Here is a 9769-nt window from a genome sequence, read left to right on the forward strand (position 1 = left end):
TAATCAGTCAGATGGTGAGATGTCGTTGAGGTAGTCCACGGTTCAGTCTGCTGTGGAATCCTTCCAGATTGCTATTTGTTCTCGGACCTATCGTTGAGTGATTGTTCCACAATGGCAGCGGGAATCATGCTAACCACATAGTCATTGAATTCAACAGCTCTTGGAACGTTGGGAGTGTCATCCATGGCTTCGATCCAGATGTCTTGAATAACTGCTTGTGGAGGCAGAGGCAGTCCAGCAGCTCTTCTTATACACTTGCACAGCAAGTCCCAAGTCCTGTGTCTTCCTCCAAATGACTTGGCTGAAAAGAAATAGGCATCCCTTTGACATCAGCAGCGGGGTATTCTGCCTCCACAGCCCGAATAGCAGCCAACTCAAAGTCAGTTTGTACGCACATTGGGACAAGAGGACGGTTGAGTCTCTGTTGAACTTCATTCTTGAGCAATCCATCCGCTGACTGGAAGGCTTGGAGGTATTTTTCTGTGGCAAAGGCCAGTATTTTATCTTCGCCATCAGTGAACAGGAGGAAGGGACGGTCATGAGATGTGTTGGTCAAAGAGTCTTCAAGGTGAACATCTGCTCTCGTCTCTGGCAAGGCAGGGATAGTCTTCCTTCTATGGCGGTAGAGGTCGCTGCTCGTGGATGGATACGAATTTCTTCTAGGTTGTAGTTGGCGAGTTCTTCGTTGTACAGTGTGTGCATCTGTGTTGTTTCTTCTCTTGCTCTCTTCCTCAAGTTTCTGACAAAGCGAACACGCTGAATGTCTTCCGGATGATGGTTGCGTTCTGTAGAATTCCTAAGGATATTACCAACTGTGGTCACTTTCCCTTTACAGGTGTTTTTTACACACTTCCAGTGAATACAAGTCTATCTCTCTACATTCTTGGTATGACGATATCCATTAAACAAAACTTGTGCGCTTTTTTTCTGTGAAAAAATAAATTCAACATTCTCATTCTCAACGGTTGTAAAGCTGTGTCAAGGAAAACACAGAGGCCACGAGGACAACACTGACATACGGTATATTGTCCGCCTGTGAGTGAGTGAGTGAGTATGGTTTTTCGCCGCTTTTTGCAATATTCCAGTAATATCACGGCGGGGGACACCAGAAATGGGCTTCACACATTGTACCCATGTCGGGAATCGAACCCGGGTAGCCTTGTGGTTAAAGCGTTCGCTCGTCACGCCGAAGACCCGGGGTCGATTCCCGACATGGGTACAATGTGTGAAGCCAATTTCTGGTGTCCACTGCCGTGATATTGCTGGAATATTGCTAGAAGCGGCGTACTCACTCACTAAGTGGCTAAAACTGTGTCACACACAAACTCACACACACACGCACGCACGCACACAAATATATATATATATAAGTGCTATAATGTTGGACGCGACGTAAACCCCATTTCACCTCACCACACACATCTTGAGGAGTGGCCTGTGGCACATTTGAAAAACTGTTCCTGGCACGTGTACATCTGTCACGGAATTCACTGAACTAAAGCAAGATTTGCAGTTATTCGCAATATCCGACTTCGTTACATCCGAGTGACCACAAGCACGCACGCACGCACGCACGCACGCACGCACGCGCACACACACACATACACACACAGATATGATTATTAAAATAGTCGACAAATCACAACATATATACTGATAGAAAATATTCAAATTGCATTCATATATCATCATCATCAGAGACATTTTATAATTTAACACCGACATCTAGAACAAAACCTGATATACACATACAACAATTTAGTACATTCAAACATTAAATTCCAGATTGAAAAAATCTGTATTTTCCATTCTGACATCCGACGTGGTTTCCTGGTGTTGGTGTGTGTATGTATTCACCGTTCCTTATCTGCGGCCCGGGGGAAGGGGGGGGTGATGGGTTGAGTGTGTGAGTATTCCAGTTATATCACGACGTGTCAGCTTAATGTGGGAGGAGAGCCCGAAGTGATGTAAGTCTTAGACATTTACCACCTTGTGGAACCCACGAGCACGGGTATGGTGCTGACAAACCTAGAAACATCATCGGGGCGAACCGGGATTCGAACCTACGATTGTAGGTGTCTGGGGAAAGCTCCTAACTGCGATAGCCCGTTCGCGGAGCTCTCTATACTATCGCTGCCACAAGTCAAAACTCCCCACTGTGATATGTGGTCACAACCATACTTGGAGTTGAACTCGCAACCGACGGACCGTTATGTTTACAAACAAGTGATGAATGCCATGACGCCGAATACTAACTAAATTACTTTCTATGTCGATATGAATTTCTATTTCATTTCAACTATCATGTAATTGGTATGGTAAGAATGTAAGGTGAAAGTTGGGTAAATTTCCGTTCGTGTGCAATCTGGAACCAATCTGATTGAACAAACAAATAGTTATATTCATCTGGGAAATGTGGTCGGTCGTAAACCTTTTCAGAATTCACTGTGATGGCATTTCCAAAAGCATAAACAAAAGTATGAACGTGACTACACTAGGCGGTCGGGTAGCCTAGTGGTTAGAGCGTTCGCTCTTCATGGCGAAAGCCCTGGTTCGAGTCCCCTCATGGGTACAAAGTGTGAAGCCCATTGCTGGTGTCTCCCGCTGTGATATGGCTGGACTATTGCGAGAAGCGGCGTAAAACTTAACTCACTCACTCACAAAACCATTGTCGTAAGAAGCGACTGAATGAGGATTTGGTGTTTGCAGTGCGTGACATGTCGACGTGACACGTTCCTCATGCTATCAACCACTTGATTTGATCAAGACTCCATTATTTACAGGCCTTCATTTACAGCTTGAATATTGCCGACTGAATATCACCGACCGATTTATTATTACTGACCGACTGAATATTACCGACCGACTGAATGTCACTGACCGTCTTACTGACCGACTGAACATTACTGACCGATTTATTATTACTGACCGACTGAATATCACTGACCGTATTACTGACCGACTGAGTATCACTGACCGATGTATTATTACTGACCGACTGAATATCACTGATCGATTTATTATTACTGACCGACTGAATATTACCGACCGTATTACTGACCGACTGAATATCACTGACCGATGTATTATTACTGACCGACTGAATATCACTGATCGATTTATTATTACTGACCGACTGAATATCACTGACCGATTTATTATTACTGACCGACTGAATATTACCGACCGTATTACTGACCGACTGAACATTACCGACCGTATTACTGACCGACTGAACATTACTGACCGTATTACTGACCGACTGAACATTACCGACCGTATCACTGACCGACTGAATATTATTGATCGTATTACTGACCGACTGAACATTACTGACCGTATTACTGACCGACTGAATATTATTGACCGTATTACTGACCGACTGAATATTATTGACAGTATTACTGACCGACTGAATATTATTGACCGTATTCCTGACCGACTGAACATTACCGACCGTATTACTGACCGACTGAATATTATTGACAGTATTACTGACCGACTGGATATTATTGACAGTATTACTGACTGACTGAATATTATTGACAGTATTAATGACCGACTGAATATTACTGACCGTATTACTGACCAACTGAATATTACCGACCGTATTACTGACCGACTGAATATTCCTGACCGTATTACTGACCGACTGAATATTCCTGACCGTATTACTGACCAACTGAATATTACTGACTGTATTACTGACCGACTTTATAGTACTGATCGTATGAATGACCGACTGAATATTATTGACAGTATTACTGACCGACTGAATATTACTGGCCGACTTTAAATTATTGATCGTATGAATGACCGACTAAATATTACTAGTCGATTGAATAATACTGACGGTAAAAATCACTGTTTTTAAAGACCCGTATTTTAACAGGGTGCCGACATAGAGTAGAATATTGCTGGCTATACTCAACTGGTACCCTCTTCGTGTTCTTCACGGGAAACGGCCGAACGCCTAATGCTGGCCTTTATTCTTCCTGTCAAATGTTGCAGAACTGTTGCATTTGTGGAGATGAATAACGTGTATAGGTTAATTTGCTTCACCTCCTGACTTAACTCAAGTGTCAACGACAATCACACTGAAACAAGACGCAGTGTCCGACGTCTCGTCATCGCTTATTAAGTCATACAATCTTATCATATCAACAATATTACCTGACGCATGGCGAGCTTAAAATTGAATTTGTTTCTGTGGATGAAATGTTGACGTATTGTTGTATACCACCACAGAGAACATTCCTATAAGGGTCATACATACATAACGCTTCTGATGTGATATGCGAAATGAATTATATAAATATGAAACTAGTTTTATCAGAACCAACTGGGCTTCTTTTACAAAGGATGAGATCATTTTTTCGGAAACAATCGGAAAAAAGATAAGAGAGTTTTCCTAAGGCTTTCGTTATTATAAAGTCAGGGGCTAAAGAAAGTTTAAATCGTATTTTTAACATGAATAAAACATAGAAAAAAAATATTTTTGTTTCAAAGTAATTTTATGTTATAAAGTAGTCACTGGATGTTCGTAGTCTTCGCAACACTGCACAGACTGATGCGACGGCCTTTCCCATTGGGGCCGTTGACGTCACAAAGTAATGAATATGCAGTTGTCATCCACGCGCAATTCTAGTTTGAAGAGAGGGCACGGGTGTGCCAGTCGTCTAAGGTGTCCCTTGGGCATGTCAGAAACCTGGGATTGAGGGTTCGAGGCCAGGTTCGCCCTGACTGTATTTCTATACGTTTCCGGGATATAACTGGAATACTGTTCAAAGCAGTTTGAGGACAGGCATCGCGTGGTTGTGTTTTTTGCGATTTTTTCCATCTTCTCGCCAAATTTCTGCAGTACCTCATTCTTTCCACTCGAATCAATCCATGCAGACATGACCAAATCATTTTTGGAAATAGTTTTGTATGGATGTCGGTAACACTCTGTCGGATATTTACGATTTTACTACTTTTGCGTTTCTTTTTCTTCTTTTTTTCTTTTTTTGCAGAGTATATATATAATGAAAAAGATTGTGGCAATGTATAGGAATGATGGGGTAAATAACGTTTGGAACGGGAATACGGGCGGAAGTTTTTCCGAGTCTTTTTTATGCTACTTGTACATACATCTTGTTTTTGCCTTTTGTCGAATAACAAGCTACAGTTCAAATTTTCTTAACTTTTTGTACGACACAATCAAGGAAATACTGTATATTCAGTATGTCTCTACAACGCGTTGAACTATTGATTAGTCGTAATCATCAGCCCAATCATTAAACAATTTCACAACAACTCTTCGTTGTCCTCACCTGGTTCTTTCTCCCTCAAACAGATCAAGCATGACATCACGACGCACGATCCTTTTGGCTTCAGATGAGAACGATGAAATGCAAACAACTCAAAACCGGGAACAGTTTATTATTTGTGTTGTTTGTTTGTTGTTTAACGCCGCACTCAGCAACAGTCCTGCTATGTGGTGGCGGTCTGTAAATAATCTAATCTGGGCCAGACAATTCAGTGATTGACATGAGCATCAATCCTGGGATACGATGACATGCATCAACCAAGTCAGCGAGCATGACCAACCGATCCCGTTAGTCGCCTCTAACGACAAGCATAGTCGCCTTTGACGGCAAGCTTGGTTGCTGAAGACCTATTCTACCCCGGATCTTCACGGGTCAATAGTCCATTAACTGTCAATACCCTGTAATCAACAATATCTGCTGTTTGTTATTTCTAATCCAAATCATTGGAAAAAGTGGTGTAAGAAACTATTATGTTGTTATGTGCACGAGTTGACCTCTTCAACAGTCAACAGAAGGAGGGCGGGCACAACGGTAGGCGGAACAGCGTAAACACGTGCTAGACGTGTTTCATGGTATAGGTCGTTGTTGACTGACAAGATGCGCAATTCAGCTGATTTTTAAGGTGTGTGGTTTCTTTCAATGTGAAGCAGAGAGAGGAAAAACATTTTGTGCCATTAATAAATACTTGAAACAAGCTTCTAAAGCTCTTTCTTTGTCTCCTAACAAGCTGAAAATGTTGTCCGCCGACGGTACTCAAGCTCTCAGGCTCTCTGGGGGGAACATATTAAAACCACGTGGGGTTGATAAATTAGACAATGTTCAGAAAACATCAAGTCAGACGTGCAATTGTTAAACTGAATTCAGAAAATAAGCAAATGTCACTAAGACTCTTGGTGAAATACTTTGGAACTGAACATGATTAAAATTGTTACAAAATACAAGCTATGGCAGCCGTTGCATACATTTGGATACAGATACAGAAAGATAAGTGGTGAAAACAGGCCTGTATTGTGTGAACGTTCTGACCTCCTCCGTCATCATTATCTTCGCAACATCAAGCAGAAACGTGAAGAAGGACATGAGCCTGTTCTCCCAGATGAGACGTTGGTAAATGCCTCTCACACAGCCAGCAGTCAGTGGGTACCCGGTGGGGACTGTAAGGAGTCTGGGAGAAAGTTACCAACGGGAAAAGGTGAAAGACTGTGCTGGTCAGGGTCAGGGTTTCACCCAGGCTGTGACCCCGTCTTTCGACTCAAGGCCAAGCACAAGAGGGATTACCACAGTGAGTGAGTGAGTGAGTGAGTTGGGTTTAACGCCGCTTTTAACAATGTTCCAGTGTCAGCTTGATGTGGGAGGTGAAAGCCACGAGGACGGGTATGGTGCTGATAAACCTAGAAACATAATCGGGGCGAACCGGTATTCGAACCCACAATCATAGGTTTCTGGCGTGCCCAAGGGACGCAACTCTGCCCGGCGAATCGCGGCGCCTTAGACGACTGGGCCACCCGCGCCCCCTGTAAGATCTCAACTTGTACACATAACAACATGTTGGTTTCCTGAACAGTTTTTTTCAGTGGTGGCATTAAAAAAAAAAAACAGCAGATGATGTTGGGTACAGGGTATTCATTGTCGTGTACCGTATTGACATTTAATGGACTAGTCCCGATATTGAGTTATTTGCAATTCATCGTTCTCATTGGAGTGAGTGAGTGAGTATGGTTTTACGTCACTTTTAGCAATATTCCAGCAATATCACGGCGGGGGACACCAGAAATGGGCTCCACACATTGTACCCATGTCGGGAATCGAACCCGGGTCTTCGGCGTGACGAGCAAACGCTTTAACCACTAGGCTACCCGACCGCCCCGTTCTCATTTGAAGCCAAACGGACTGCACATGGCAACAATAGGGACCCGGTTAATTTAATATAGATGTATGCCAACTCACCTTCAAATGTCCATCCGCAAAGTAGAGATCCATTGCAAATGCCGTGTACAATGTACACATTACACTCTCGTCTTAACATGAAATATATCTCTCCTCCTTCTCTTGCTCGTTGCAGGTGTATTCCTCCAAATCCCAGTCCAAAAGAATCTAACACAACCAATGATATAAGCATATTCCACTGGAATATCAGAAGTATCCGCCTCAAATTGACACAAATCTACGATGATATTTGCGATTTCGATGTGTTATGCTTCACTGAATCCCACCTGGACGCTCGCGTTCAGTCAGCCGATCTTGACCTCTTCCATGAACCGCACAGGAGGGACAGAGAATGATTTGGGGTGGCATAATTGTATATTTCTCTAATTCACTTTGTGTCAAGCATAGAACAGACTTGGAAGTATTTTATTCTGATTCAGTGTTGTTTCAAGTTTATTCACCACAGAAATGTTTTCTACTTTGTGTCATTACCGCGCACCCGACACCCCTATTACATATTTGACTGTTCTAGAGCACGTGATAAAAACTGCACGTGATGTTTCTTGTGGCTTTGTCTCAATTGGTGATCTCAATGAATAACTCCTAAATGAGAGTATTCACCACTTTAAATTATTCAACTAGAAGCAGGTCTTTCTACATTTTCTTCAAGATCGAGTTTATATTTTGAGACAGGATGGGGATCACTATTTAATAGAAGAAAATCTAAAAAGCTTTGTACAATTGATATTGACAAGTTACCACCCAAAGTGTCAACTGTTAGTGACCCGTGCAATTCCGGGTTAGAAAAGATCTTCAGCAACAAAAGCTAGTCGTAAGAGGCGACTAACGGGATCGGGTGGTCAGGCTCGCTGACTTGGTTGAGGCATGTCATCGTATCCCAATTGCGTCGATCGATGCTCAAGATGTCAATCATTGGTAAACCATGAGGGGCGCATTCTCCCTGCAGAGAGACTGAAAGAATGTGTGTGTGTGTGTGTGTGTGTGTTCTGTGCGTGCGTGCGTGCGTGCGTGCGTGCGTGCATGTGTGTGCGCACTGAAGACCAGATGTTGGGATTCAGTTTCAGAATAGGTCCAAATATACCTTAAACAGTCGACTTTGAGTCCGGTGGTCAGGCTCCGCGATGTGGCTCATTGTTTTTTCAATTCACGAAGTGGATGCTCATAGTACTTCACTGTTACTACCCCGGTCAAGGGATCAGTGTACACTCGATTTTCATTCCCAGCTCCCTTGGGAGTATACCAACCAATCTGCCTGTAAGGCGCTGGAGGGTTGACAACCACATTACCATCTCACCCTACCGGGTACCCATTCACTCTTAGGTCATCCTCCCTAGGCAAGGGAGTTAACTGACTGTGAAAGTCATGTTTCCACTCTTGCCAAACTTGGCTGAAATTTCTGGACCCGATCTTTGCGCGATCAGTGGCTATTACGAGTTATGTCCCTTCTATGTACCTCCTATTGACAAGACCGCCTCCGTGGTATAGTGGTAGAGCGTCCGCCCGGAGAGCGGAAGGTCCGGGGTTCGATCCCCGGCTGCAATAGACCAAAAGACGTTAAAAGATGGTACTTGTTGTTACCCTGTCTGCCGCTCGGCATTAAGGGGCTAAAACAAGAACTGGCCGGCTCGGAGTCAGTATACTGTGTCTGAGTGGGGTGTTCATGTTAAAACTGCGGCATGGTATCTCAGTGGGCTACCACTATAAATCGGCATCAGTCCGGACTAGTACAGGCAGCCACACAAACACACACACGTACATGCACGTCGATATATAAGTGCAATAATCTTGGACGCAACGTTAAACCCCATTTCACCTCACCTCACCTCACCTCCTATTGACATTCTGATTCCACCTCTCAATTCACCTGCATTTGCTTCAACAAAATGACGTTGCCCAGTCAAGACGATCTAATCGATAATTAAGATCTATACTGTAATAAAACAGGTCTTACTTCGCGAAGTGCGTCGAATCACTTGAGCACCTTGATTAAAAACTTAATATTTGTTGACGCTCAGTTGACGGTACACATGCTTTGTAAATCATGCAATCGACCGAAATCTGCCAGCAGTTTAACGAACCGCATGTCGAATTTTTTTTTTGATTGGACTATGCACAGACTAGTTAGTCCAGCCAAAATATAACTCCATAATTCCAGCCTAGTTCGGCAAGGGTTCAAACTGGACATTTATAGTCTGCTAACTCCCTTGCCTCGGGAAGATGGGGCTGGGTGGCCAGAGGCACGTTTCGAACACATGTGCTTCATGTGCTACACGTGCTTCAGTGTGGGGCAGGACCGAAGCCCGTGATACTCTGAGAAGTCAAGCTGCTGAACGCGGCCACCCATCCACCTGCTCAACGTGCTTCACTTCACATGATTTGTGACCTGTGACCACGTGCCACGTACCCCGGTGGCGTGGGGTATTCATCAACAACTTGTTCACTGGCTGAGAATCGATTATGTACTGGCCGCCACACTGCAGCGACATATTGCTGATACAAATACAAAATCAAAA

The sequence above is a fragment of the Haliotis cracherodii genome, unplaced genomic scaffold (assembly GCF_022045235.1).
Source record: "Haliotis cracherodii isolate W230 unplaced genomic scaffold, xgHalCrac1.p SCAF_23, whole genome shotgun sequence".
Classification (NCBI taxonomy): Eukaryota; Metazoa; Mollusca; class Gastropoda; order Lepetellida; family Haliotidae; genus Haliotis; species Haliotis cracherodii.